The following is a 15,552-nucleotide window of genomic DNA, read 5'->3' on the forward strand; positions in this document are numbered from 1 at the left end:
CTTTGAGCAGGGGGTTGGACTAGATGATCTCCTGAGGTCCCTTCCAACTCTGATATTCTATGTGACTGCTTCCACATCTACAGCCAGTTGTGCAGACCTGTTGTAAGCGGGCTCACTCACCACTCTGGTGTCTCCTGCTGGCTGTCTTGGGAATTCACTCTGTGTGTTAGTGCACCCTCTTCAGGTCATGCCTTGCCGCATTCACTCCTGCTCTAGGACCCATGTCTCTCCAAGGACTGCAACCTCCTCTTCAGTTACACAGCCCTCCGGCCATGCCACACACTGTGCTCCCCCATTCTGGGGAACCTGAAGGCTGCTGTTCAGCCATTTCCCTTAGTGGCTACTGCAGCGAATTGTCTGGCCACTTCCTCGTGGCCCCAGCATCCTCTTTGCCCTTGCCTCAGAGCCACCACCTGCAAACCCCAGCAGCCATCCAGGAGCTGTCTCTCACTCCCCCAGTCCCTGCTAGCAGCACTGCTCTGTCCACCATGCTGGCCGTTCTCTCAGCCCTCCAGAGACACAGTCCTTCCTCCCTGGGCTCCCAGCAGAGAACTGAACTCCTGTTTTGGGGTTTTTGTGTATTCTGCATTCTAGGCAATAAAGTAGTGTCATGTTACAACCTTCCAGCAGGAAGGTTTATTATTGTATGTTGTGAAACAAAGAGTCCAAAATGCAGCCTGGTATCAGAAGGGCCTTTGTTTGTGGATGTCTCCCCTGACTGAGAGACAGTACATGAAGGCTTATGCGGTGAAATGTAAGTGTCTCCAAAGCCTTCCAGAATTATGAATTCAGCTTCACAGTCTCCCTGTGAGGTGAGTAAATAGTATCCCTATTTTACAGATGGAAAGATTGAGGCACAGATAGGTTAAGTGCCTGCGTAAACTTACACAGCAAATTAGTAGCAGGTTTTAGACTAGACCCCAGGAGTACAGACATCTAGTTCTTTGCTCTACCCACTGGACTTTAGTCCCTCCCTCCCTTTACTCTAATAATCTTATTGCCCTCCTTGACTTTGGCAGCAACAGGCTTTTATAGTCTTCCCTTACTTAGGAGTCCTACCTGCATTTTTCATTCTCCTGTAAACTGGAGAAAATATAGTAGAAAGTTTGATGCTACACAAAAAAACAGGGTCCTGTAAAGCTGTCAGGTGTGTGCCAGAAAGGATTATGAAGAGGCTTGGACTCTTTCCTAGAAATGGGATTTGCAGAGTGGAAATGTCACATCCCATAATCACTTTCATGTAGTGGACCGGCTGTTCCCTACCAAAATAACAAAAGCATCTGTTCAAAAATGCAATCTTGATTTTTCCTCAAATCCCAAAGGGTTGCATATACTCTAGAAAATGTTACCAATTGCTGAGAACACATGTCCACAAGAGACGCAGCTGACTGGGAGCTGGAAATGGCTTTAACTGCAATCTGTAGACAGGACTAAAGTCTGTACTGCCCTGCTTCAGAAACCCAAGATAGAATCCTGTAAGAACCAGTGTGGGTGAATTTACTCGTGTAGCAGGAAGACGAATAGTGTGTATGTCCCTGATCAAATAAAGTGTGGAGTGCTGTGGTTTGTAACTGACAAGAATTTTTCGAAGGCCACTGCAGCTGAATCCTAGTTGAGAATCTGAACAGAAATGAGACCTCTTTCCCTGCCTCTACCAGAGTAGCAATTCATTCTTTATTTATAGCCAGATATTTGCATGATAGGCAGGTACATGTCTACTAATCTGTCTCTTATCCCAGGGAGTCGCAACCTTTTTCTTTCTGAGCCTCCCTCCCATGCTATAAAAACTCCACAGCCCACCAGTGCCACACCAACCGTCTTTCTGCATACAAAAGCCAGGGCCAGCCTTAGAGGGTAGCAAGCAGGATAACTGCCTGGGCCCCACACCACAGGGTGCCCCACAAAACTAAGTTGCTCAGGCTTTGGCTTCAGACCCAGGTGGCAGGGCTCAGGGCCCCAGGCTTGAGCCCTGAACAGTGGCACTTTGGCTTTCTGCCCCGGGCTTCAGTGAGTGTAACACTGGCCCTGCTTAGTGGACTCCCCTGAAACCTGCTTGTGGCCCCCCCCAGGAGGCCCCGAACCCTTGGTTGAGAACCACTGTCTTATGCAACCTATAAAGGTTTCTACATTTAACACTTCCCTGTCTCAGAAGTGGACTATCTGACACCTCCCACATGTGACACAGAGTTTGAATGCAATGTGATATTATAAGCTGTTAGGGACAGGGCCCTTGCTATCTTCTTGCCTATCTGTAAAGCACTGATGGCACTGTAGTGTCATACACAGCGATAACAACATGGTTCACTACTTTTTTAGGATCCAAGTCTGTATTACCTTTGCCTGTCATACATCTAACATCAAATGTCCTAGACCTGTGAGCAGTCACCTTTTTAAAAATAATAAATGTAAGGCCTATAGCTCGATGCTCCAGAGGGGAAAAAGCTCTCTACTTCCTCTATGAAAAGTGCTGCTGAATAGATCTTCACTTGCATAGTCCAGCTACCCTCAATTCTCCTCACAACACTGAGGAAGAATCCTTCCATCAACCTAGCATGGTATACGCAGGTACTTAGGTTGGCTTAACTATGTCATGCAAGAGTGTGGATTTTTCACACCTCTAAGCAACATAGTTATGCCAACCTAATTTTCTAGTATAGACATGTTCTGAAACTCTCCAGCTGTCTTTCTACACTAACTTCTTGGTGTAGGTACAGGCCACTAGATTGGGGTTTAAAGACAGACATAGAAGACCAAGCTGGTGGGAGGATAAGGCAAGACATGCTAGAGACTTTGTGTTTTGGTCTCGGTGTGGCACAATCTGGGGCCTTATGTGCCCTGTATTTCCATCTGTAAAACTGTAAGATGCTTTCCTCCCACTAAATAGTTTTAGCACTGTACTCTTTCACTTAATGTCTAACCCTGCCCTGGCAGGGGAGTGCAAAAGTTCTCATCCTATTATGTAATACGGTAGGATCTTCTGCTAATGCTGACAGTCTGGGATTTGGGGGAGACAGCGTCAAGGGCCGACGATGAAAGTTCCACTGCAGTCTTCAGCCCGTGATGCAACGTCTCAAAGAACTGAGTCACCAACATCAAAACAGCTTCAGATATTAGAATGGAGATATGTGAAAAATAGACATGTGAATGATGAGCTGAAATTGCTAACAACAAATACACACGTTTTTTAAATTTTTTTTTTTTTTTTTGGAAAAGCACTAGATATGAATCCTTCCATTGACTTCATGCTCTAGTTCGAAAGACTCCCACTGATCTCCATAGTCTCTGGAGCAGTCAGTTAGTGAAATGAATGTCGTATAGAGCTCTTGCTCAATGGGAAGATTCTATTCTGAGAAGCATCCTAAAGCTCAGACTTCTTCAGCCTAGAAATCCCTATGAGAAAAGGACATTGGGTTTCAGCTGGAAATCACACTATACTTTTGGGAGTGTTGCTGCTAATGCCAGGTCAGCAAGAAAGACCTCTACAAACAATGAAGAAAAACATTTTTTTGGGTAAATGTCCAAGTTCTGTGTGTGTTTCCGGTGTTGTCTGAAGGTTCAGGCCACACCTCATTTCATTCCAGTTGGTTGGTTTTGCTCTAACAGCTCAGTGAGTTCCAGAGATCTCTAATCAAGACACTGCACCTTGTTCTGCAGTTTGAGTCATCCCAGAATTTACTGGTAGAACTGAGGTTTGTAAAGAGGTCCCTGAGGGAGAATGAAAGGAGAGAGAGCTGGTGAGGTAGTCGTAAGTCCTGCCAACACTTTCAAACTTGTGATTTTAAAATTGGACATTTGAAGAAAATTGGGGGGGGGGGGGCGGGTTGTTTAAGACAGTTTGCTGAGCATCTGAAGCTTCTAGTGACTTCTATGGGAGCTGGAGGTGCCCATACCTCAAGTCAGGTCCCTAAAGTTGGGCATCCAAGCATGAAAACCTTGGCCCCCAAGATAGGTTTTTTTGACAGCAGTAGATCCTAATTGCACCCTCCTATGGCACTTCTTGAGCTAGCTGCAGTATGAGAAAGGCTTCTACAGATCTCTCAAATGGTAGCATATTGAGATAGGATCAGGCTGCTGTTCCTGGAAGAGGCACTTTTAAAAACAAACAAACACCCCCCCCCCCATGCAATATTCCCTGCCCTCACTCTGGAAAAATTACCAAAATTTCAAAGTGATGCCTCCTCCAGAAAAGGATAGGACAGCACAAGGTAATAGGTGAATTTCTGAGTTGGGCCTTAAGAATATTGTGTACCCTCAGTCTGTGCATGTGTATCTTACCTTTGCCCCTTCCTGCCCTTCATGTTAAGTCTTCTTTGTACGCTGTTCAAAACAAAGCAATGAAAATCATTGCCTTGAAGGGGAGGTAATAACACACCATTATGAAAAGTTAGAGGGAGTGTTCAGTGTTAACGTTATATCCTCCCCTCCACCCCCCAATATGAAATTTAGATGGGTGGAGGTTTGAGAAAGGGTTTCATTTAGTTAGCCTGTTCAGGGCCAGAACCGAGCGTGATATTTCAGTCTGTTTGCTCAGTCTGGAACTGGGAACAAACAGAAAGGTGAGACCTTTGCTATAAAGCTAGAATGTACATGGTAGCACTTGTATGGCCGAGAGGAAAAAGTAGTTTTTTGGGACTTCCAAGTTTTTGGTTGCAGGGCAAAGACTAGATTATCATTATCAACAGCTTGGATTCCCCCATGTGTGTTTGTTTAAAACTGTAGTAGATTGTGTGTCCTGTTTTCTCTATGGGGAATTTCATTCTGATTCTTGGTGCTTTTCCAAGGGAGCTGATATTTCCTGGGTGAGTAAATATAAAAGAAAACAAACTACATTGGATTGATCCCAAGCTGGTGAATCTGAGATTCTGAATGTGAGGAGTTACACAAACCTCAAGATGATAGGATGAGGGGACTCTCTTGTCTCTTCCTCCCTGCCCCCCCTTTAAAATAATTTTTTTTGGATACTGCCTGCAATGCTGGGACGACTGTGCAGCTAGACTGCTGCAGACTGCAGTTCCCTGTGTCTAATGTAGGTAAGGAAAACATGTTGGCACCTTTCTTTTGAACTGTGCTCAAACATGGTTCTTGCTAGAAATGAGCTAATAGCTTACCTTCTTTTATGTCTCCCCCTCGTCAGCTGGATTTCCTTTTGGAACTTACACCTTCAACAACTGCGCTTCTTTGCACATCCCTCTCTCTTACTAGCTACATGCTACTGCGGCCTCTTGCTATTCCCTGTGTCCACTGCACTACCTCATGCCAGAAGCTCTCTCTCTTGTGGGTGGGCAGAGCTCTCATGTTCCCAAACTCCTTCACCCTGCCTCCTTTTGGTTGACCTTGCTTGTCAGCCAAAGGTTGTCACCCAGTGCCTGCTGAGGACATCTTAAAGGGTCCATTCTCTTTAGCTAAGTGGAGGCTGCTGGCCCATTTGCAGATTTTTGCAAGTATTTCTTGCAGGTTTGCATGGTCCCGTGGACATCTCATGAACGGAGAGAATGTGAGGTTGGTGATGGCACTAATCCCAGGCCCCTTCAAAGGGTTTTAGTTATGTGATTCCCATTAATATCAACGGGAGTGGTTCAGCTAGAGTCCCAGGCGCCTGGAAATGTAGGCTTTAATAACCTCAGATTGAACTATCTGCTACAGAGAATATGAACTACACTTTGTCTTCATGAGTTAGGGATGAGTGACCAGGCACAAACCACTTGGTCCTTTGCTTCACTCTGACACTTGTCTGCTTCGTGATCATTCAGAACTTGTGAAAATGGAAAGTGTTCATACTGTCTGCTGCAGTATACTGGCTCAGAAAGGGCTTCTGGACAGTTCTGTCAGAACCATAGTTACTATACACAACTATATTGATGTCAACTGCTCATTCTGGGCCTCTGCCTGAATGAGAACTGCAGGATTTGGCCAATGAGTGGTGTAGTTATAGAAATCGCAGTAGAGTTTTGTTTATAGTAATTTCATTCTTCTAGAGATCATTCAGCTTAGTCAAATCTTACTTTCCAAAAGCCATTTCCCACTGCTGCATGATATTTTTGTTTCTTATTCTCACTGATCACTGGGGCAATTTTGATTTTAGGAACTGGATTGGAAGTGACTTGGTTTTGGGGTAAAAAAAATAAATTCCAAAGTTAGGAAAAAATTTCACAGCAGCGTTGAAGAGCCATTTGAGTGCAGGTAAAAAAGTTACGGCTTGTGGGTGTGTCAGTTAGAGACAATATTAATAATTAGAGTGACCTGGCTTCCGCATGAAAAATGCCTAGAGGAATTCATTCTGTCTTGGCAAAATGGAGATTTGGCTTGTGTACATTTCTGAAGCATGCATCTCTCTCTCTAGTAACTTATTTTACTAGAACTATCAAAGCCTGAGTGTTATACAAATTGATCTTAAGGGGCAGAAATTCTACTATAATATGCTTCACTGATTGACAGTAGTTTTCTTGCTGGTGTGATGCAAGTGTAGGTAGATGACATCTGCAGCTGTCATTCAAGTGGCGAGCAGTGGTGATATCTAATTAGCCCATTCAGTTACTTGTGGCACCCCTGAAAACACTGTTCTGGTGGGAGTCACTAGGTGGCACTGCTGCACATAGTTTTACAAGTTATTTATTAGCATGAACACAGCTTTCAGTCTTTGAAGAAACGTTGACTGTTTGTGGGAGTTGTGGAAAAATAGCTGGGTTTGCTCTCTACCTAGGTCCCTTTAAGTAGAGGCCATTCTTGTGGCAGAGTTGCACCCTGGGAATCTGACACTGATATTCAGACTCAGATTTCTGAAAAAGATTGCTTGTCATTGTTGACCACCTCTGTTCCAGGACTGGTGTAACTAAATCAAATTACATGGAGAAGACACCCACACTCTGTATCTCTCATTTTTCTCCTGCAATGGGAAACCCACCCCCTCATGTCTCTGAAATTTGTGGCAGTTTGGCAGACGGGCAGCTATTGTACATTAATTTAGTTCTCTGTTTCTTTAACATTTTATCTCCTTTTCCAATGCCACTTAAGCACTGAGGTATGACCAGTATACCTTGTATTAGGCTCTTGTTCTGTGGTAGCATTAGCAGCGTGGAGCAATCCTACATCTTCAGAATGCATGACAGCCAATTGGGAGGATCCCTCTAGTCCAGACAGTGTTATTAGAGTGGCTTATTCAAGACAGCAGGGCGTTAGATTTGATCTGTCTCATATTACACAAAACTGTATCCAGTTGTGGAGTCCATATGAATCCTTACACCTGTGTCTACAACTCAAAACAAAGGCCTCAACCTCCTCATTCCTCTTGGGCCAAAAGTCAGTCAGCCACTCTTGAGCAACCCAGAATAAGACCTTGTACATGTATGATAGAGAAAGGTGGATTTTTTTTTGCTTTGTTTTTTTAAGTAAGGGAAGAGATTTCTGCTTCCAAGGCGTCTCTATAAAGTGAAATAGGGAAATACATCGTCATGGAGTCTTAGGACACTGCCATCGCAACCACCATACTTCTACCCAAGAAACATGGAACAAAACTCCTTTTTGAGTCCTGATACTACCATTTGTAGAAGACCGCACTCACCCCTGGATTGCCTCCTCACAGCTGGGTATGGCCTAGTAGGTTCTCCTTTTCTAGCACTCTCTACCAACAGCCGTTCCGGTCCTGCAACGCTATGTCTCTTTTCTCATGACTCAGCCCTTTGCCCGGGACATGTTCAATGCCACCCCTTCCAGAGGTCTCCATATTGGAAGAGAAGGTTCAAGGTCTGGAGCAACAGGTATCGACCCTGTGTTGCATAAGAGAAACTGAAGATTTCCTGGACAGACGTCAGGATATGCTTCTACGGGCACAAGGTTCTGAAGATTCAGAGCAGGCTGCACATCGGGGACAGGAGGATGGTGAAGAAATTTGGCATCATGTGACCTCCAGAAGAAAAAAGGGGAACGTCCATGTACCAGCAACGCAGATACAGGTAAGTAACCGTTTTCATGTTCTCTCCACAGGTACTAATGCGGAGAGTGGACCAGATGATACGTCTGAGGGAAGGGAGCAGAAGGAGACTCCGCCGACTGGAAGGCATGAGATGCACTGTCCTAGGGTTGGGGGTTCCACGACCACTGCTCCCAAGAGAAGGAGCCGGGTGGCGGTGGTCGGGGACTCTCTCCTCAGGGGGACTAAGTCATCTATCTGCCGCCCCGACCAGGAAAACCGAGAAGTCTGCTGCTTGCCAGGAGCTAAGATTCGCGATGTGACGGAGAGACTGCCGAGACTCATCAAGCCCTCGGATCGCTATCCCTTCCTGCTTCTCCACGTGGGCACCAATGATACTGCCAAGAATGACCTTGAGCAGATCACTGCAGACTACGTGGCTCTGGGAAGAAGGATAAAGGAGTTTGAGGCGCAAGTGGTCTTCTCATCCATCCTCCCTGTCGAAGGAAAAGGCCTGGGTAGAGATCGTCAAATCGTGAAGTCAATGAATCGCTACACAGGTGGTGTAGGAGAGAAGACTTTGGATTCTTTGACCATGGGATGGTGTTCCAAGAAGGAGGAGTGCTAGGCAGAGACGGGCTCCACCTAATGAAGAGAGGGAAGAGCATCTTCGCAAGCAGGCTGACTAACCTAGTGAGGAGGGCTTTAAACTAGGTTCACGGGGGGGAAGGAGACCAAAGCCCTGAGGTAAGTGGGGAAGTGGGATACCGGGAGAAAGCACAAGCAGGAGTGCATGAGAGGGGAGGGCTCCTGCCTCATACTGAGAAAGAGGGGCGATTAGCGGGTTATCTCAAGTGCCTATACACAAATGCACGAATCCTGGGAAACAAGCAGGGAGAACTGGAAGTTCTGGCAAAGTCAAGGAATTATGATGTGATTGGAATAACAGAGACTTGGTGGGATAACTCACATGACTGGAGTACTGTCATGGATGGATATAAGCTGTTCAGGAAGGACAGGCAGGGCAGAAAAGGTGGGGGAGTTGCACTGTATGTAAGAGAGCGGTATGACTGCTCAGAGCTCAAGTATGAAACTGCAGAAAAACCTGAGAGTCTCTGGATTAAGTTTAAAAGTGTGAGCAACAAGGGTGATGTTGTGGTGGGAGTCTACTATAGACCATCGGATCAGGGGGATGAGGTGGACGAGGCTTTCTTCCGGCAACTCGCAGAAGTTACTAGATTGCACGCCCTGGTTCTCATGGGAGACTTCAATCACCCTGATATCTGCTGGGAGAGCAATACAGCGGTGCACAGACAATCCAGGAAGTTTTTGGAAAATGTAGGGGACAATTTCCTGGTTCAAGTACTGGAGGAACCAACTATGGGCAGACCTCTTCTTGACCTGCTGCTCACAGACTGGGAAAAATTAGTAGGGGAAGCAAAAGTGGATGGGAACCTGGGAGGCAGTGACCATGAGATGGTCAAGTTCAGGATCCTGACAGAAGGAAGAAAGGAAAGCAGTAGAATACGGACCCTGGACTTCAGAAAAGCAGACTTTGACTCCCTCAGGGAACTGATGGGCAAGATCCCCTGGGAGAATAACATGAGGGGGAAAGGAGCCCAGGAGAGCTGGCTGTATTTTAAAGAATCCTTATTGAGGTTACAGGGACAAACCATCCCGATGTGTAGAAAGAATAGTAAATATGGCAGGTGACCAGCTTGGCTTAACAGTGAATCCTTGCTGATCTTAAATACAAAAAAGAAGCTTACAAGAAGTGGAAGATTGGACAAATGACCAGGGATGAGTATAAAAATATTGCTCGGGCATGCAGGAGGGAAATCAGGAAGGCCAAATCACACCTGGAGTTGCAGCTAGCAAGAGATGTTAAGAGTAACAAGAAGGGTTTCTTCAGGTATGTTAGCAACAAGAAGAAAGTCAAGGAAAGTGTGGGCCCCTTACTGAATGAGGGAGGCAACCTAGTGACAGAGGATGTGGAAAAAGCTAATGTATTCAATGCTTTTTTGCCTCTGTCTTCACGAACAAGGTCAGCTCCCAGACTACTGCACTGGGCAGCACAGCATGGGGAGGAGGTGACCAGCCCTCTGTGGAGAAAGAAGTGGTTCGGGATGATTTAGAAAAGCTGGACATGCACAAGTCCATGAGGCCGGATCTGTTGCATCCGAGAGTGCTAAAGGAGTTGGCAGATGTGATTGCAGAGCCATTGGCCATTATCTTTGAAAACTCCTGGCGATCGGGGGGAAGTCCCAGACGACTGGAAAAAGGCTAATGTAGTGCCCATCTTTAAAAAAGGGAAGAAGGAGGATCCTGGGAACTACAGGCCAGTCAGCCTCACCTCAGTCCCTGGAAAAATCATGGAGCAGGTCCTCAAGGAATCAATTCTGAAGCACTTAGAGGAGAGAAAAGTGATCAGGAACAGTCAGCATGGATTCACCAAGGGCAAGTCATGCTTGACTAATCTAATTGCCTTCTATGATGAGATAACTGGCTCTGTGGATGAAGGGAAAGCAGTGGACGTGTTGTTCCTTGACTTTAGCAAAGCTTTTGACACGGTCTCCCACAGTATTCTTGCCAGCAAGTTAAAGAAGTATGGGCTGGATGAATGGACTATAAGGTGGATAGAAAGCTGGCTAGATTGTCAGGCTCAACGGGTAGTGATCAATGGCTCCGTGTCTAGTTGGCAGCTGGTGTCAAGTGGAATGCCCCAAGGGTCAGTCCTGGGGCCGGTTTTGTTCAATATCTTCATAAATGATCTGGAGGATGGTGTGGATTGCACCCTCAGCAAGTTTGCAGATGACACTACACTGGGAGGAGAGGTAGATACGCTGGAGGGTAGGGATAGGATACAGAGGGACCTAGACAAATTGGAGGATTGGGCCAAAAGAAATCTGATGAGATTCAACAAAGACAAGTGCAGAGTCCTGCACTTAGGACGGAAGAATCCAATGCACCGCTACAGACTAGGGACCGAATGGCTTTGCAGCAGTTCTGCAGAAAAGGACCTAGGGGTTACAGCAGACGAGAAGCTGGATATGAGTCAACAGTGTGCCCTTGTTGCCAAGAAGGCCAATGGCATTTTGGGCTGTATAAGTAGGGGCATTGCCAGCAGATCGAGGGACCTGATCGTTCCCCTCTATTCGACCCTGGTGAGGCCTCATATGGAGTACTGTGTCCAGTTTTGGGCCCCACACTACAAGAAGGATGTGGAAAAATTGGAGAGAGTCCAGCGGAGGGCAACAAGAATGATTAGGGGACTGTGGAACACATGACTTATGAGGAGAGGCTGAGGGAACTGGGGATGTTTAGTCTGCGGAAGAGAAGAATGAGGGGGGATTTGATAGCTGCTTTCAACTACCTGAAAGGGGGTTCCAAAGAGGATGGATCTAGACTGTTCTCAGTGGTAGCGGATGACAGAACAAGGAGTAATGGTCTCAAGTTGCAGTGGGGGAGATTTAGGTTGGATATTAGGAAAACTTTTTCACTAGGAGGGTGGTGAAGCACTGGAATGCGTTACCTAGGGAGGTGGTGGAATCTCCTTCCTTAGAAGTTTTTAAGGTCAGGCTTGACAAAGCCCTGTCTGGGATGATTTAATTGGGGATCGGTCCTGCTTTGAGCAGGGGGTTGGACTAGATGACCTCCTGAGGTCCCTTCCAACCCTGATATTCTATGATTCTAGGAACAGAAAGCCCAACAGAAACATCAGATCCCTCCATCTGGTCTGCTGCCCTCAGTTATGGGCCCAGTGTTCCGTACACTCCTTCAGGGCTGTCAAAAGTCTTTACTCCCTTACGTCAGGGGTTTCACACTGCCTTCTCTGGGTGGCAGGTAGGGGAACGGAGGCCTCCCCTCTACATTGAGTTCTAGTCCAGGGACTCCAGGAAAGAGCATTGGGGTTCACTCCACCAGACTCCTTGCTGCTACCTTCCTACCAAGCCTTTTCTTGGGCTTTTTCTTCACCCTTCAGGGGACTTCTTTGTTCCCTACATGGCTCTTCACTTGCTACTACCAGGAAAGTGGCTGCAGAGTTTCTCCCTGCAGGCCCCTTCTTCACTAAACTTCCTCTGCTTATAGCACCACAAAGCTCCTGCCCAGCTGGGTTTCATCATTAATTAGGCCTGGCAGACCTTCCAGGTGCACCCAGGTGGGTTAATTGGCCTCTCCAGCCCACATTTATACTTTCATCACCTGTGTGGGATAGCTGTCTGAGTTTGGGAGGTAAGCAGGGTAATACCTGACCACTGTGAACTGGGAATTGGCCATTCAATGGAGTTTTAAAAACCATGAGAGTCCTAGCCAGACTGGGAGCACTTACAAGCAGTGAACAACTCATGACATTTTGGTAGCCTCCTTTGTGATTGTGATCAGTGGCGCTCTACATCTCTATTAAGGTATGGGGTATCTTCCCATTCTCCTTTTCCCTGTCCTCCTTTCAATTCTCTCTCTATTTACAGGATCTCCAGTAACTGGAGCCTAGAAACCATAAAACCATTCACTGACCCCTGATGCCCTTCCTCTTCTCCTCACCTCATCCCTTGGAACCTTCATCTGTCTGAGTAGGTCATTCAGTTCCATGTACTGGTGGGGATAAGCACTCCCAATTGCGACCTTTCCATTCTCATTGTGTTAAGGTGTCTTTTGATGGCTCTTCGTTGCAATAGCACTCCTTCTGTATAAGATTCTTCATGAGAACTCAGAAGACTGATGTGAGAGCCGCCTGTCCAATCTCTGACCAGCTGTTAAAATATTATGAGATGCAAAAGATTAGCCTTCCCCATGATTTATCTGGGTGATGCTGCATATTTTACCACTTTTAAAAAATTCCTATAATTTGGAAAGATTAAAAATAAAATGTGTCAAACAAATTATCTGCCTAAATGCATGTTTCTGCAAGTCTATGACACTATAAATTGGTAAATGTGGTGAACATCTTAAAAGATGATATTCAGCCTCTGTAACAGATGACTCAAATTCACTGAATGGTTTGTCAATCATTCAGTTGTGGATTATAAATTCATCAGTCCTGTTTCTTCTTCAGGAATCTTTTTTTCTCAGCTCTGTCTTGTATATCCTTTCTCTGGTTGTCCTTCTTCTGGGATAAAGTTTTGAATCCAAACTCCCAAGCTGTAATAAATAAATGATTGCACCATTGAGGTGACTGTTCTAGCCTAATTTTGCAATTTTCAGTATACAATTCACCCACCCTTGCTCTCTCTGAGAGAAGCATTTTACCTGCTGGCATTCAGCAGTCTTCCAGTTAGATATTGGAGCCAACTGGCAATCATCTGGTGGTTCTGGGAATCAAAAGAAATCTATTTGGACATCTGCTTTTGAATCTGAGATTTCACTGATGGGTTTTTTTACTAAGGAGATACATAATCCACCTAGAATGGCACCTGGAAGCCAAAACTAAAGACAGAAAAAGAGATGAACTTGTCAAAAGTGTTGGATGGACTGTATTGGACTGAAAGTCCTGGATCTGTTGAACTGTTATAGCATAAGTAACAGTGTGTAAGGCTCCCGCTGCCACGTTTTTGGGGTCAGAAGACACCTGTGAACCAGGCCATCTGGTAGTGGCGGTTCTAGTGATGACCAAGTTATTCAGCAGAACCTGGACGGAGACCATTAGCTCACTTCACATAGACACACAGCAACTTCCAGTCACCGTGAGCTCGAGTAGACTTAAGCCCCAAGATAAACTCTATTTGCCTCTAGCAATTTTCATACAAGTTTCATATAAATTTAAATAAAAGATAAATTCATATCGGGGCTCTACTAAAGAATGTCCAACTCAGGTGACAATTGTAGAACAATCCAGTGGTTGGGATGTAAGAAGAATTAATTTTTTTCCCAAATCAACACATGACCTTTCCCATGTAAATAACTTTACAGTAATAAAAGATCAAACAGAAGACCAGGCCTTCTAATGTAGAACATAGAAGCCCTCTTCCATTCCCCAACCAAGGAAACCATACTATACACTCTGTTGCCTTGTCATCACTAGGGAAAAAGGTGTGTTCTTAATTTGAATTAGCTAATTTGAGTTAAACTCATAATGAAGACAAGGCAGTTTGTAGCTCTCAAACAGGTTATCAGGTCAAATTAGAGCAGTGGTGGGCAACCTGCAGCCCACCAGGGTACTCTGATTACGGGCCGCAAGACATTTTGACATGCTGGCCGCCGCTTCCCACAGCTCCCATTGGCCGGGAATGGTGAACCACATCCACTGTGAGCTGTGGGGGGCCGTGCCCGTGGACGGTCAACATCAGCAAAATGTCTCGTGGCCCACAGTCAGATTACCCTGGTGGGCCGCATGCGGCCCGCGGGCCACAGGTTGCACACCACTTATTAAGAGACTATCAGAGCATAGGCTTTAACTCTACTAGGCTCTCCCATAGTTTCTAACTCTACCTGTTAACCTGCATGTGAACTGCCCTGTCTTCAGTAGGATTTTACCTCAAATTAGCTAACTTAAGTTAAGAATGCACCCCCCCAAGTGAAGACAAGGCCTGCATGTGTATTCAGGAATTGTAGTTTCTTTACTATTTGAGTATGAAACACAGTGTTTAACAGTGAATTATAGTCTCCTGATAACATGGAATTGTGAATAATTTAATTTCCATAGATAAACTAATTACTTGGGACTTGATGCTTTAACCTAACTCATGCCCCTAAAACACAAAAATGGCCTGTTGCTTATTTCATTAGACCTAGGATAGCAACAGATTTTGACTGATATTTAAATCTGGCCATGCAGTATTTTAATTCCAGCATAAAACAGTCTCTATCTATCTCATCCCCACCTGCCACCCCTACTCCCCTCTGCCAAAAAAATGGAAAGCATCTGCAGAAAATCACTTATTCATGTCCTAGAAATCTGCAAATGAGAGCAAATCTGGCCACTGTTTGAGGACATTTAATAATTTTTGAGTTTCAAAGCAATTCTTTTTAAATTTCAATGAACCAAGGGAGGGAGAAAGAGAATAAAAATCTGGACTGTTTTGACCTCATGGCTATATACAGACTTGTCTGTTGTTCTGCCAAGCTCCTTTTGTGTTTTAACAGATAACAGACCAAGATGACTAATCATTTTAAATTTAAAAAAATCCAACTAACACTGGTGAACACATGTCTCCTAGACAGGGGCTGGTGACCTAATTATTTATGGACTTTCTTCCTTTAAAGAATATTGCCCAAGGAAGAGGTGAGATTTACTTTCTCCGTGTCTATGGAGGAATCTTGCAGGAAAGTTCTGTGAGAGAGAAGTCTCTTCACCTTCTCTCAGTCGCAAACTCTGATGCTATGAAAGCTTTTGCCATCTGAGACTTGTGTCTCTTAAAGAAAGGGAGACTGTGCATGCAACATACACTTCCAAAAAGTGATCATATGTGTTAAATATTAATGCTCCAAATGGTGAATGTAAAAGATTGACTTTTTAAAAGCTTTATGAATTTTCATTTCCTAAGGGATGTTCTATGCCAATCAACTGAAGATGGATACTTTTAAAATAGCAGATGTAACAGGCCTAGACCTCTGAGTACTATCTCATTAGTTTACAGCACTAACATACATCCATTTTTAAAAAGGTGATTTTTAATTTTAATTTGCTTTTTATTTGTCTGTCTGTTTTC

The sequence above is a fragment of the Lepidochelys olivacea genome (assembly GCF_965140295.1).
Source record: "Lepidochelys olivacea isolate rLepOli2 genome assembly, chromosome: 15".
Lineage (NCBI taxonomy): Eukaryota > Metazoa > Chordata > Testudines > Cheloniidae > Lepidochelys > Lepidochelys olivacea.